Source organism: Lissotriton helveticus, chromosome 10, assembly GCF_964261635.1.
Source record: "Lissotriton helveticus chromosome 10, aLisHel1.1, whole genome shotgun sequence".
NCBI classification, from domain to species: domain Eukaryota; kingdom Metazoa; phylum Chordata; class Amphibia; order Caudata; family Salamandridae; genus Lissotriton; species Lissotriton helveticus.
In genome coordinates, this window is record NC_136071.1 from 395,720,112 (window position 1) to 395,735,857 (window position 15,746).

A 15,746-nucleotide genomic window follows, 5' to 3' on the forward strand; every position below is an offset into this window, starting at 1 on the left:
TACTAACCATCAAAGATATAAAGCGGTCAACATGTTTCAGCCCTTTCGGGCTTTCGGCAGGACCTATGAAGTACACTACTGCAATTGTGAAAAAAACTGACCTACCAATGGTATAGTCTCTTCAGTCCAAGAACTCTCCTGTGAAATCAAACACAAAAAAGAAGAAAAGAGAAAAAAGTCTATGTACAGTACAAAATAGTCTCTCAGAAAAATAGTAGATCTTTGTATGTACAGACTGGTTTCTAAACACTGTAGATATCATGTTACAGTAATATATTATCTACTCACCCATCATTGTAGGGAGGAAAAGCCTCACCTCTCCTGGCGCTCGCTCAGGAAGAAAGAGGCCACGCTCTGAATGGAAAAAAAGGGATAAACTTGCAATTCTAAGCATAGAATATATACCTTATGAGAAGCCAACAGCTAAAAATGCGGAAAATACGAGGCAGAACTGCGGGACAACGGGAATAGGAGAGGAGACTCCACAGTATGACCCCTAGGGTAATGATTAAATATTTACAATGAGCATGTGCTGTCATGAATAGTAATAATGAAGGACTATTTCAGAAAACAGATTATTTCAGAAAAAACTCGTTACTGGGCGCAGTTTCTCTGAAAAATCCTGCAAACAGTTGACTACGTCAAAACAACTCGAAAATGTCATGGAAAGAGTTGGTATTACTCCATGTACCCGCCTATATTGACCCAAACGCCTGTACAGCGAAATATACTATAGCCTGTAGAGAGAACGCAGCGCTCACCCACCTGTCCGTCGTTGCCTCGGTCGTATGACCGAGCCGAGGGGAAGGTGGTGAGGTTGCGTGTGTTCAAGGGTCAAAAAGAGATGTGGCGGTTCTAAATGGCAGCTAGCTTTGAGTTTAGCTAAGTTCTGATAGGTCGTTAATGCTGAACATCAGCCTATAGTGAAGACGAAAACAAACAACAAGGAACGCGAGGAAAGTTTACCCCGGTGCGCTACACATACTGCATCCAAAACAACCTGATGTAATGCCAGGGCTGACCTGATTGGACACAGAAACCAGAACCGGAAATAAATAGTCCCGGTCCACGCTTGTTGTTATGTTGGTCCTCGCTCATTGGTTGATTAAACTACCAATGACCGTGCCAGGTGACCGTGCCAGATAAACAACCGCAATGTCTGAAGAAAAAGGTACTCTCAGTGTCAAAAACGTTCGCTCGATAGTTTGAGCGGGCTACACCGATTAGTCAGTCGGCCAGGCACGGGAACTCACAGGTGCCCGACTCCGTTGTAACCCATATCGGCCTCTTTTCATTGGATGATGCAGGCTACCGGAAACACTCTCAATCACAGCTGTGGGCAGAGAGAGTAGTGGTTTCTGCACCATAAAGACACAGGCTAAAAATAATAATGTCCCAAAACTGCCGATAAGCGGTGTCATAAGTGGTTAGATACTATGTATTCCTTGATCTAAAAGAAAGGGGATCTACCAGGGTCACATGCTTACTAGGTGTGTCATATGTATTATTCAATGCTGGCGCATGTTCGATGCGCTTGCGCGGACACGGGTGTCTCCATAGCAATGTGTTATTTAGCGTTCTGGTTGAAAAACGTGTGGTGAAGATAAATCACTTCTAATGTCAGACAACCAAGCTTGCAAGTCTCGCATCTCGATCATGAGTGTGCTGACCTGTCATCACCATAGCATGGCACCCTGGTGTGATCTTCAGTCGGGGACACTAGATCCTTATATGTTCTTTGTAACATAAGGATTGACGTGTGTCTATACGTAGTTTGTATTCCCAATTCCTCTCGTGGCAAAATGCCAGTACAGAAAAGCAATAAGCAAGGGTGAATATGTCTCCAGAATGAGAAAAATACTCTCATTTTCAGGACCAATTTTTATCGACCCTTTACCATCTACACTGTGCCCAGAGGATTGGCTTAAAGCTGTAGCCAAGGAATATCATCGTTCAACCCCAATGTATCGCATTTAAGTTTGAAGACCCATTTCTGTTCTTTTCTGAGTAGGAAATGTGAGATGTCACTTACATGTGGAGGTATGTATGGTTGTTCCAATACCACCCATTCCAATTCATCAGCTGAGTGTTTCATGCTAAGGAAATGGGAAGTCAGACGAGTGGCTTGTCTGTTGCATCGAATCGTGCTCTTGTGTTCTTGTATCCTTAATTTAATTTTTCTTGTCGTCATCCCTATATAGCGCAGGGAGCAAGGGCAAGTGATCTGGTATATGACCCTCTCGCTGTTGCAATTCGTATGGTGTTTCAACAGCCATGGACATGTTGTTCCGATGTCTACTGACAAAGTTTTCTTAGTCTGGGGACACACCGAGCAACTACCACAGGGATGATGACCCTGTACCGGTGGCAGATTCCATAATCTGGTGGTAGTTTCGCATATGGTGTTCATGGGTCTGGTGTGGACCAATTCGTCTTTCAGGTTCGTACTTCTCTTAAATGAAAAAAGCGGCAAAGGGATATTGTCCCCTGTGCTGTTCAAAATGCGCCACTTGTGTCTGATGATCTTCTGTATTGTGGAAGAGGCAGTACTGAAGGTGGTTACACACACCAGTCTATTGAGTGGAGGTTTCACAATAGCAGGTGCAAGGAGTGCATCACGATGGTTATTGGAGGCTCTCTTACATGAATTTTTGATAAGCCTGCTATTTTATTTTATCTTGGGGCGTTATACTCGACGACGCGAAGAAAGCGGTTTGTGGGCCCTACTCAACATACCCTGCAGATATGGAGGTTAGCTAATCCTCGATTAGGTTGGACGAATAGACTTACTACTATGACGCCGCTATGCACTGCACAAAAACTGGGTATGCTCTGTCAATATCCCGGGTTTGACAAATGGGACACGATTGGTATCTCGGTGGTAGGGGATCTGATTAAGAAAGGTAGGATTTTGCGGTTTGAAGAGCTACAGAAAACGTACCACTTGGAACCTAGTGAAACCTTTCGTTATTTGCAAATTAGACGTGCATTGATGGTGGCGTTTCCTGATTGTGTGGATATACCGGACTACTCTCCCCTAGAGGACCGTCTACTAGATGGGTATCTGCAGAATAAGGCAATCTCCCTTACATATAGGAAGCTTAGCAACCATATGCCAGACTCCTTCATACAGCTCAAGGAGAAATGGGAAAGGGACTTGGGGGAAATAGAAGAGGCGGACTGGAGACAAGCGCTGATGTCTCCTAGGGAGGCTGCCATTACACTTAGATATCAACTCATACAACTCCGTATCTTACATCGTTCATATTTGACTGGGATTACTTTGGCAAAGATTGGGTCAAAGTCAGACGATTTGTCCTTCAAGGGATGCAAACAGTCGACTGGCTTCTACCATATGATCTGGGATTGCCCAATGATACAAAACCGTTGGGATAGGATAGTGACACATCTGCGATCTGCCCTGATTAAGACGATTACCATGACGCCACGACTTAGTCTGCTTAATATATGGGACGCTACGGACCTTACGGAGAAGGAGCGGCAGTTTGCAACGCTAGGCTTCACCCTTTTTAAAAGAGAAATAGCTAGAGGATGGGGAGGGGCCAGTCCGCCGGGAGTTGCAGTTTGGATGAGGGAACTGGATAAATGCATAATTGCTGAAAAGGAAGTGTTTATGGCTCGCAGGTGTCCGAAGAAGTGGGATAGGAAATGGGCCAAATGGAATGTGTACAGAGGAGACTTATGTGTATCTCCAGTGGTAGAATTAGAAATACGAAGGAACAGGGATAGTGCACGATAAACGTAAAAATGTACCTGATGTAAGATTGTTGACTAATGTGATGATACATAATACTTGGTGATGTGGTAATAACCAATGTAACAGTGTATGAGCTGGCATTTATGTAATAAAAATATTTTCAAAAAAAAAAAAACAGGTATCGGGATACTGATGCACATTCCTCTCATTCCTTTCAGGGTTCATTAAAAACTTGCGAGAGGGAAGGACGGGCAGAATACAGACAAGAAGAGCTAACAAAGTCTCGAGACACTCAACGCGCTCCAGACTATACTTCAAAAGAAGGAGAAAAGCCAAAATCTAAACCTCAATTTAAAAGTAGAAAGTAGCAGGTCTTAAAGTTACACATGCCCAGAATTCTGAGGACTCAACTTCTGAACAGAGAATGGGCTCTAACGATGCTAGACAGTGCAGCAGAAGTACCAATAGGTCGCCCCCGAACCTGATGGAATTTCTGGTGACAGCGGAGTTGAATGAGCATATCACGGTGGAAACACCTGATTCAAGGTTAAGTGTCCCGCATAGGATACATGCAATAACACTCCAGATAGAGGGGGGCAAACCCAGAAAAATTAAAGGTCTCTTTTGGGAGAACCTGACTTACGGCTATGACATCTTTTTAGCTGAAAAAGATTGGCCTCCTGAAATTGTTATGGATTGCCCAAAGGGAGAAACTGTAATTTTACAGGCTTTTTCCACCCTCGTTCCAATATACTTAAAACATACATATGCGCAGGAGTGGGCAGTAGCACTTGCTCCAGCATTATATCGCCACCATGTTGGGTGGGATATTGAGTCACCTTACCATACACTCCCAGTAAAAACTACTCCAACTCCACAGAGACAGTACCAAATAAAACAAGAAGTGGAAAAACAAGTCAGGGAGATCTTAGATCAACTTGAATACCAGGGTGTAATTGAAACTTGCACCTCTCCAATGAATAATCCTTTGTTTCCCGTAATGAAACCCGATAATCCATACGGTCTAGTTTTAGACTAGACATCTGAGCACATGTACTAAAACATTTGCAGAACAGAAGGCACACAGTGCCACATTAATAAATAACATTGTACAGAAGAAATACAAAACCACATAGGATATCTCAAATGGATTTTTCTGCCAATATATAGCGTCCGAAAGCAGATATTCAACTGCATTCTCCGCTTTCGGTTTTCAGAGTCAATTTTGTCAAATCCCCCAAGGGTATAAGAATAGCCCTGGGTTGTTCTCCGCTAGGGTTACAGTTACTTCAGAATTTGGATGAATAGGCATTGTCCTACGTAGATGATATTTATCTGATGGATGATGATTTAAAGGATCGTTTGACCAGGGTGAGCAAAATTTTTTGGGGGTTTGCTTCGGAGGGCTACAAATTCAACTTAAAAAAAAACCAAACTAAAATAGCCCACCTCAATGTCCTATTTTTGGGACACAAGCTTTTAAGTGAAGGGGAAAGCCTGGCAGTTAACTTTCCAGAACAGTGTGCGCTGCTCCAACCTCCTAAAACACTGAAAAACTAAATCTATTTTGGGATTTTTAAATTTTGGCAGACCATACCTTTTAGATTACGCAGAAAAAAGTGAAACCTTTCTACGATTTAAGACATGATTTTTCAGTTAAGCATTGGGCACAGGAACACACAGATGTATGTATGTATAAACTATTTTGTAGCGCGCTCCGTTACTTGAGAGTATCCTGGCGCGAGATATCCTTTGTTCCCTACAAGCTGACATGATAGCTTCCAAATACTTACTTACACGTGTAAACACCACAAATCTAGTGATCCGTGGTGTAGCGGGTCTATCTGGGTACACTTACCTAACCTTCAATGAATGCGAAACAGCACCCATAGCATTCTAATCACACTTATACACAAATGCTGAAACGCGTTTTGCTTCCACAGAAAGAATCCTGACAGCCTGTACAGACTGCTGTAGTGAGAGACAGAGCACTGCCTCAGGGGAAGCGAATAATTGTCGTAACTCCGGTATGAGAAACATCCATTACAACGCAGTCATTACAACGCACTACCTTCACAATGCAGCTGTTACAACCCAACTGCCTTTAAATTGCATGTCACTACAACGCATGCCATTACAACGCATTATATAGTAAGTAATGGGGACTTTTAAAGTTTTAGGGTGGGTATGGGTTTTGGGGTATATGGGAATAGTAATTTTTACACCTACACCATCCAACACTTACCCTCCTAGTGCACTCACTGGAGTGGGAATGGTAATAATTTTTACCCCTACACTATCCAACACTTACCCCACTGTTGCCCTAAAAGTATTATGCGCTGTAATGGTATGCGTTGTAATGGTATGCGTTGTAATGGTATGCATTGTAATGGTATGCATTGTAATGGTATGCATTGTAATTGTAGTTTCTAAAAATGCGTTGTGTAGACATGCGTTGTAAAATAATGCATTGTAATGGATGTTGCGATGTGAAAACCGCATTGTAAAAGCATGTGTTGTAAATGTTTGCTTTGTAATGTCATACATTCCTCCGGTACAAGCCTTAGAGGCTGTTACAAAAGCAAGTGTTCCAAATGCTAAAGCTTTACATCTAAGATGGATTCAATAGGCCAATTCTCTCACTGTAACAGATGTAGATTACAAATTTGATTCTACACTTAAAACACAAGCATTCCTGCAATATGTGAACAAGAATATCCTCTCCCGAATGAAATAATTCCTCTAGAGTAGTATGAATACATTATTTACACTGACGGATCTGCTCAGCCGGCCGTAGGAAGTAAATAGCAATACAGCATTGCATGTGCGATTGTGAAGGGTAGTATGCAGGAAGGCAAGTACCAACCTAGCAGTACGAAGACACAGTCTCGAGGAGACTGCACGGCACAGCTAGCAGAATTAAAAGCCCTGTTACTGCCACTAATAAGTACAGATCGAGAATTCCCCACACTGATTGTGTGCGATTCTTTTTATTGTGTCCAGTCATACGAGTATCTTCACCAATGGGGTCAAAATGGGTTTAAAGACTCAAAAGGTGTCACAGTTAAGCATAAAATGCTATGGGAACAGGTAGCTGAGTTTAAAAACGAACTACCAAGAGCTAATGTGAAACACACGCGGAGTCCTCATGATGGTGTTCACGCTGAAAGGAATTCCTTGGCCAATGAAGCCGAAAAAGAGGCAGCATGAACTGCTGCCGTAGCTGCAATCACTCGTTCAAAAACTAGAATAGACGGACAGATAATGGTATCTGTCATTGCTTCATTCAAAAACAGCACAGCCTTACCGAAAGGTTTTCCACTCAAGTACTCCTACAAGTTAGTGCAAATAACATTCTGTATGCTCAAATTCCAGGAGTGGGGGATAGAGTAATACCAAACATGGATCGCAGATTAGGTTTAATTCTAGCTGCACACGAGGTTCTAGGTTCTGCACATGCAAGAGTTACCGCAACACATTCTTTACTGAAACAACCCTATTGGTGGCCAGGACTAACTAAACGGACAAAGAATGTTGTCTTAAAGTGCCACATCTGTCAGCAGATGAAGGGTTCCACCATAGCACGTCAAGCGCAGACACCATTACTAATATCAGACAGACCACTTGCTTGTATTTATTTGGACCACTACGGCCCCCTAAAATCAGCTGGGACTTACAAGTATATCTTGGTGGCAGTGGATTCATGCTCTAGATTCCTACGGGTCAGTGCTCGGCTGACGATCAAACTGTTATAAAAGATTTGCGAGTCTTTATAGGGACATGCGCAGTTGGCACATAATATTCTGACCGCGACCCCGCGTTTAAGCTCTAGAGCTTACAAGGAAGCCATGGGAAGTTTGGGTGTTGCACTGCAGTACTCCTCTCCATACCATCCCAAGGGAAATTTGGTTGTGGAGAGGAAAAACCAGGACTTAAAGCAATCTTTAACAGCAAGGGTATTAGGTTACAGTGGTAGTTTAATCAATCACTTATATGGGGTCCAAAGAGCCCTTAACAATATGCCAAGAAGTTCCCTAGGAGGTGTCACTCCTTACGAGGTGCTATTTGGAAAGAGAATATGGGTAACTGATCTTGATTGTGAAAGCACAGTGGAGGATGAAAAACCATTTGACATCAATTAACGTTTGGCTGTTTTACAGGACCTCAATGAATTCTGGGCACTACAAAGCAACATGCAAGTAGAATGCACCGCCACTGGGGAAGTCAAATCAGTCACGGCAAGACCTGCCTGGATTCCAAAAGTCAGGGATCTGGTCCGAGAAAAGATTGTGGGCAAAAAAGAATTTGGGCCATCATACAGAAAGCCAGTCCCTGTCTTGGCTGATGAAGTAACAAGAACAGTACTTCTTCCACCTCTTGCTGGCCCCAAAAAAAAGAAAAAGAGATTTGTCTCCATCGATCTGATCAAACTTCACTATGTGGCCGATACTGAATAGCAGGCCTCGTGGGCTCCTGAGTAGCAAATGCTCTCCTCTCGCTACCATACAGGAAGTTCAGACAGAAAGACTCATTTGAAGAGTCACCAATACCAAGTAATGGAATTTCCAACAGTGGATGGAACTCGTTCCTCTGGAAAAGGAACCTCAAAACACAAATGAAAGACAAATATCAATTCGGCCTAACACCGATGTCTACATCAATATGCCTCTACAAGAGACGTCTGCCAGTTCAACAAAACCTGTTGAGCTACCAAACATATATCAAACTGCATCTGGCTACTTATTTCATTTTGATACCTTCTCTCTTGATCCTAGTGAACCTGAAACAAAACAGCTCCAATTTCCTGTAAGCAACAACTTTGTGAATTCTACACTTTTCTGAAAAAGACTTACCTAGTATCACCTTGGCTCCAGCTCTGGATAATAACTGGAATACACTTTTTTCTGTTCTGGATTCGCATAGTGACTGTTTTTTGCTTACTCATGAATGGAAATTATCTCCCAGAACGCTCTGCAGTTTCAAACGTGAGCTTGGTCCTGAAAGCTCATACATCTTCTCATTTTCCTTTGTGAGCATTATAGCTGTTCCAATTCCTGATGGAATAATTTGGGACAAGGTTGACCATGATGTATTTGGTCCCACTGAATTTTTGAAAATACCACATGTATTTAAAATTTCTCTAAATGATATCAATACCTCCAGTACATTTTCTGACAATTGGGATTTTGAAACTGTAAATAATATGCTGTCTGATTTAGAACAATCCGCTGCATTTTCAAGCATTGAAATGTTAAGAGACTCATCAGACTATAACACTATGGGCCAGATGTAGAAACCAAAATACCGATCGCAAACGCAGAAATTCCACCACATGTGCGGGTCCTTTGTTCCCTGCACCTACTTGTATCAGGTAGTTACCAGGGGGTGATAGCTGTGGCTGGAGGTGTCTCACAAAGTTGCCTGTCACGATTCTTCAACACCTTCCTGAATGCAATGCTTCAAAGAATGCACCATTATATCGGTTTCCCACCATGCAAATGGAACTGCATAAGACCAACATGGATTTCAATCAGATGGCCCAGTTCCCACATTTAATTGGGTGCATAGATGGGACACATATTGCAATCTACCCCCCCTTCTGCTACTGAGTACATGTATCGGAACAGAAAATCATATCATTCAATCAATGTTCAGGTCATTTGTGATGCGTCTCAAATCATAACTGATATAGTAGTGAAATTCCCAGAGAGCACGCATGACTCCTACATCTTCAGGCACAGTGGAATCTATACACGTCAGGCTGGGGGTGAATTTGGAGAAGGATACCTGCTAGGTAAATGTGACACACCCTGATGTATACCTTGGATGTATCTGTTGTTGCCTGTGATTGGGGTTTCATCCTTTCCCACTTAGGTGACGGCGCATATGCAGTGTGTGCATTCATACTCACCCCATTCCTCAACCCATCTACCCCAAGAGAGAGGAGATACAATGCTGCCCATAAGTCTACGCGGAATGTGGTGCAGCGGACATTTGGACTCCTGAAGAGCAGGTTCCGCTGCCTACACAAAAGTGGAGGTGCACAGCAGTACCTCCCGAGATATGTTGCAAAATCATTGCTACCTGTGCCATGCTACACAACTTGGCCACAAAGAATTGAATTCACAATGGCCACAATTTAAATCACCGATACAAACTCAGAGGATGAGGAATGTCCATGGCCACTGCACAGCTCAGCAGGTGTTGTAGGTACGGCAGATGGGAGACACAGATGTGCTGAGATCACACGCAACTATTTCTAAGTAAGTAATGACACAAAGCGGTTAATGGCATTGTTTAACAGTATTTTATTGTCCTTACATCAGGCAATATGTATGCACACTGCCTCACCATATTGGCCTCTTTGTGCCTTGAGTTGCCCAGCATGGCATGACCACACTGCATGCACACTGTCATCCACCCTCACTGGGTCGCAATGGTTACCTCACCCACCAGCGAATGTCAGCAGCAGCATGGAGTTATTTCCTGTGGCCACGCACAGCAGTGCTTCGCTCAGTGTGCATACTTCTCTCCCTTTCGGACTGTTCTGCTTATTGCCCTTGCCTTGCACTACGGCGTATGGGCTCAGCAACAGGCTGAGTTATGCTGCTGCGGCTGGTGACCTCCTCACAGTCTCCACCATCCCAAGAACCTGTGGCGGCTATGTTGGCTGTCTGGAGAAGTTCAACAGCAGTGGTGACCTGCACCAACCCCCTAGCAACATCCTGGCTGCAGTGGGCCATTTCCAAATGCATGGCCACTGTGCGTCTGCTCAGGACAGATGTGGCATTGCATAGGCAGTTGACCACCTTTGTGTAGCTCTCCATGCGCTGTTTTTCCCTGCGCCTTGCGCCACGTTCACTGTCCAATTTGCTGCATAACTGCTTTACTGCCTCAGTCATGTCCCGCATGCCCTCAGCAACAGTGGTGTTCAGTCCATTGATGCCCTCCTTAATGTCCCTCATGTTCTTTTTCATGGACACCATCTGCCATTGCAGTAATCGCATTGCCTTCCCTTGCAGCTGCTGCACCTTCAACATGGTGCCCTCAAGACCTGCGAAGACACTGGATTCATCATCCTGCAGACGGACTGTGTGCCCTTGGTCTGCGTCGGAGACCACTGATGTGGCTACGCTGCATAGGTGACTGTGTTTCGGGAGACTATGCTGGCTCTTCGGGCATGGTCTGTGGAGCTCCCGTGCTCTCCTCCTCTGTCCCCTCCATCTCCTGTAGGGTTTCCGCTGTGTACCTCCTAGGTCTGGGTGGTGTTGGTGTGACATCTGTGGGTGTCTGGGACTCTTCTGCCTGAATCCATTGTTGCCCAGGTGCGCAGGTTCGCCTGTGGATACAGAATGTCCATTTACTGGGTGCCGCTCGTAGAGGAAACCTGGACTTTGTGCCTGCCTGAAACCCTGCTGGGTAATTGCCGCTGGTGAGGAGAAGCCGCGTTAGGGGAGAAAGCTGCTGCCACGGAGGACGGGACTGCGAGGCCCACCAGGCTGTGCGCGGATCACCTGGCACACCTGCCGCCTCTTCCCGTGCCTCCTCCCCCTTGTTTGCGCCTGTGAAAACTCCTCGTGGCCCCCGCTTCGCGGGAGCCGCTCGTAGAGGAAACCTGGACTTTGTGCCTGCCTGAAACCCTGCTGGGTAATTGCCGCTGGTGAGGAGAAGCCGCGTTAGGGGAGAAAGCTGCTGCCACGGAGGACGGGACTGCGAGGCCCACCAGGCTGTGCGCGGATCACCTGGCACACCTGCCGCCTCTTCCCGTGCCTCCTCCCCCTTGTTTACGCCTGTGAAAACTCCTCGCGGCAGAGGAAACCTGGACTTTGTGCCTGCCTGAAACCCTGCTGGGTAATTGCCGCTGGTGAGGAGAAGCCGCGTTAGGGGAGAAAGCTGCTGCCACGGAGGACGGGACTGCGAGGCCCACCAGGCTGTGCACGGATCACCTGGCACACCTGCCGCCTCTTCCCGTGCCTCCTCCCCCTTGTTTGCGCCTGTGAAAACTCCTCGCGGCCCCCGCTTCGCGGGAGCCGCTCGTAGAGGAAACCTGGACTTTGTGCCTGCCTGAAACCCTGCTGGGTAATTGCCGCTGGTGAGGAGAAGCCGCGTTAGGGGAGAAAGCTGCTGCCACGGAGGACGGGACTGCGAGGCCTACCAGGCTGTGCGCGGATCACCTGGCACACCTGCCGCCTCTTCCCGTGCCTCCTCCCCCTTGTTTGCGCCTGTGAAAACTCCTCGCGGCCCCCGCTACGCGGGGGCCGCTCGTAGAGGAAACCTGGACTTTGTGCCTGCCTGAAACCCTGCTGGGTAATTGCCGCTGGTGAGGAGAAGCCGCGTTAGGGGAGAAAGCTGCTGCCACGGAGGACGGGACTGCGAGGCCCACCAGGCTGTGCGCGGATCACCTGGCACACCTGCCGCCTCTTCCCGTGCCTCCTCCCCCTTGTTTGCGCCTGTGAAAATTCCTCGCGGCCACCGCTTCGCGGGAGCCGCTCGTAGAGGAAACCTGGACTTTGTGCCTGCCTGAAACCCTGCTGGGTAATTGCAGCTGGTGAGGAGAAGCCGCGTTAGGGGAGAAAGCTGCTGCCACGGAGGACGGGACTGCGAGGCCCACCAGGCTGTGCGCGGATCACCTGGCACACCTGCCGCCTCTTCCCGTGCCTCCTCCCCCTTGTTTGCGCCTGTGAAAACTCCTCGCGGCCCCCGCTTCGCGGGAGCCGCTCGTAGAGGAAACCTGGACTTTGTGCCTGCCTGAAACCCTGCTGGGTAATTGCCGCTGGTGAGGAGTAGCCGCGTTAGGGGAGAAAGCTGCTGCCACGGAGGACGGGACTGCAAGGCCCACCAGGCTGTGCGCGGATCACCTGGCACACCTGCCGCCTCTTCCCGTGCCTCCTCCCCCTTGTATTCGCCTGTGAAAACTCCTCGCGGCCCCCGCTTCGCGGGAGCCGCTCGTAGAGGAAACCTGGACTTTGTGCCTGCCTGAAACCCTGCTGGGTAATTGCCGCTGGTGAGGAGAAGCCGCGTTAGGGGAGAAAGCTGCTGCCACGGAGGACGGGACTGCGAGGCCCACCAGGCTGTGCGCGGATCACCTGGCACACCTGCCGCCTCTTCCCGTGCCTCCTCCCACTTGTTTGCGCCTGTGAAAACTCCTTGCGGCCCCCGCTTCGCGGGAGCCGCTCGTAGAGGAAACCTGGACTTTGTGCCTGCCTGAAACCCTGCTGGGTAATTGCCGCTGGTGAGGAGAAGCCGCGTTAGGGGAGAAAGCTGCTGCCACGGAGGACGGGACTGCGAGGCCCACCAGGCTGTGCGCGGATCACCTGGCACACCTGCCGCCTCTTCCCGTGCCTCCTCCCCTTATTCAACGTCCCGTATAAGACCCGGGGTAACAACGCGTGTGCGGGACACATCCCGGGACAAAGCCCGGACTAAGGGCGGGCCCTCTTAGGCCCTCATAGGCCAGCTTAGGTCGGGCATATTATTTTGTTCTTTATGCTTTTGGTACTGGTTTCTACCTAGCCCTTGTTGCCCAAGAGTCCCCATTTACCTATCATGCCTTCACCAACTTTGGACAAATCTATAGTGAAGCTGGGGGGGTCCAAGATCAGAACCCTGGATACATATTTCCCACGCTCCTTGGCGGAGGAAGAGAGAGACTTGGATACTGCCCTTGCAGAACGCAGCGTTGAGCGCCGTCGCTCTATCGATAATCTGAAACGTAGACCCCTGGTAGATACTTTAGACGGTGGCTCACCGCTGCTTGGTAGTGAGGAATCTTCTTCACAGGAAGGAGTACCTCTTTTGTTGAGGGAATGTACTGTTAGTCCTTGTCAACCTGTCGTCCAGGTTTCGAAGTCTACCCCTCCCACTAGCCCCTGCTGTACGGCTATTGATCTTACATCCCAACCTACCCATATTTCTAAATTAAGGAAAGCTAAGCCTAAATTAGTTACAGTGGCCGAGTTGCACGGTCCTCCCCCTAATAAGCGTAGAAGGAAGACGAGGGGAGGTAAGGGTAAACCTAAACTTCCCCATTCCGATTTTGGTAAACCTAGTAAGTCTGTTCCAGTTCCCGGTAAGTCTAATGAAGCTTTGGGTCCTGCTCCTCTCCTTACAAATAGCCTCCTGACAAATAGCCTGCCTACTTTACTGCCCCCAGTTGTCCCCCAGGGGAACCTAGAATTCTTACTCAGATCTCTGCTGCAGCCTATCAGCGAGAGTATTAAGAGAGTGGAGATCAGATTAACTATTCTTGAGGCTACACTAAGTAGTTTGAATTCGCAGGTCAATACCCTTGGAAGACCCCCTGAGACTATGCTCCCTCCCACCTTACTCCCTACCTCACAACTTCCCTTAGCCATTCCAGGACCAACTATGGTGCCTTCTACCACTTCTACTTTGCAACCCCTCTTGGCCAAACCAGTTCCCCCATGCCCTAACAAAACTATCATTCCCCCATCACTATCCGCAGGTATTACTCCCCCTGTTATAAACCTCAATGGGGTTGTAAATGGTGATGGTATTCCACCCCCTTTACCAGAGAAACCTGCCTCTAGAGTTCGGAGACCCGATCTTCCCCCCAAAGCTAATGATCTTATGGTAGTTATGGCCGGGGTTCCTCCCCTTGAGATGGGGGAAGGTGAGAACTTCTTCTCACTAAAAAAACAAGTAATCAAATGGTTGAACTGGAATAGACCTCTTCCAGCATATTTTAATAATGAAATCGTGATGGTAAGAAGGGTACCCTGGCTGGGTAAGACTAGGAAGTCAGTAGTAGGGGACTGTATTTTGGTGAGTTTCAGAGACCCAAGGACTGTTCATTACATCTGCTCGGGGTCGAATAGATCATCTGAATCCACCATTCTGACCCTGCCGGTATCTTTTTTCTTCCCCCCTGTACATATGCATCGTGACCAAGCCCAGTACAAATGGACAAGGGTTGATCGGAGGGGTAGATTTTGTGGGTACCCAGCCCAACCTGTTTTTCAACCACCTCTGACACCCTTCCATAATTATAATCGTTTTAATTGTCTGAGTGGCCTCAATGGCGTTGATTGACTGCCCACTGCTGTAGACCCTATTATCTCTTCTGATAAAGAGCCCATGGTAATGCCGGACAGTAGCCCTATTCCCATCCAAAATCTTGCAATGTCTCAAACTGCCCCGTTAATTTCCGTGGTTTATCCAGTATTATTGGACCCTCTACTTGTCAATAATGTTTTAATCACCACGGTACCAGTGCCTATTCAACCCCCCACATGTTCCCCTGGTCTAAAGTTCGGAACCTGGAATGTTGCAGGGTGGAGCAGGCAATCGGTATCTTTGGGGTGGAATGAGATCCTTACCGACTTTGATATTTTATGTTTGCAAGAGACTTGGGCAACTGATGATATTGAACTTGATGGGTTTGTGTCTTATAACAACCAGGCAATAAGGTCAGGTATGGGTAGGGCTAAAGGGGGGTTAGTGATTTTTACATCAGTTAAACTTCCATTATGTTTGATTTCCTACCTCCCTGTGGGACACCACTCCCAAATTTTAATACTAGAACATACTAAGGGTCATGTTTTAGTGGTGGTTAACCACTATAACAATCTGTTTGATGTCTCAGATACCTCGGTGGCAGAGGAGCTGGGTCCTATTTTGAGGAATTTGCGAAATGATGTCAGTAAACCAATTGATATCATTTGGGGTGGGGACTTTAACCTCCGTATTTGCCCATATTCCTTTACTAGAATTTGTGGATATGATGGGGATAGCGGGGAAAACAGAGCACATTTTGTACATACTCCTCATGGTGACTCCTTTAATTCCCTCGTGTTGAATTTGGATCTTATGATCCATCCCCCGGCTACAGATGCGGATGGTAGGCCTGTCCCAACTTTTGTAGGACCCAACTCGTCTTCTGCCATTGATCATTTATTGGTTTCTACGCATTTTACTCCACAATGTACGGTTCCCGTCGTTACTGATCTTGGGGGTAGTGATCACCATGCGATCACCATGCTTATTTCTGCTTGGGGGCCTCTTGTTA

General features: G+C 47.0%; 1 protein-coding gene across 4 annotated transcripts in view; it reads right to left on the reverse strand.

Annotated features, from left to right (window-relative positions):
* The window catches only part of LOC144784177 (uncharacterized), a 129,837-nt gene that overhangs the window by 72,476 nt on the left and 41,615 nt on the right, over positions 1-15,746 (reverse strand). For 2 of the 4 annotated variants that reach the window (XM_078662846.1, XM_078662845.1), the window contains exon 2: positions 8,572-8,772. The exons of the other annotated variants lie outside the window; for them this stretch is intronic. The gene's annotated coding sequence lies outside the window, so the exon portion shown is untranslated. The remainder of the gene's footprint in view (positions 1-8,571; positions 8,773-15,746) is intronic. 4 annotated transcript variants of the gene reach the window in all.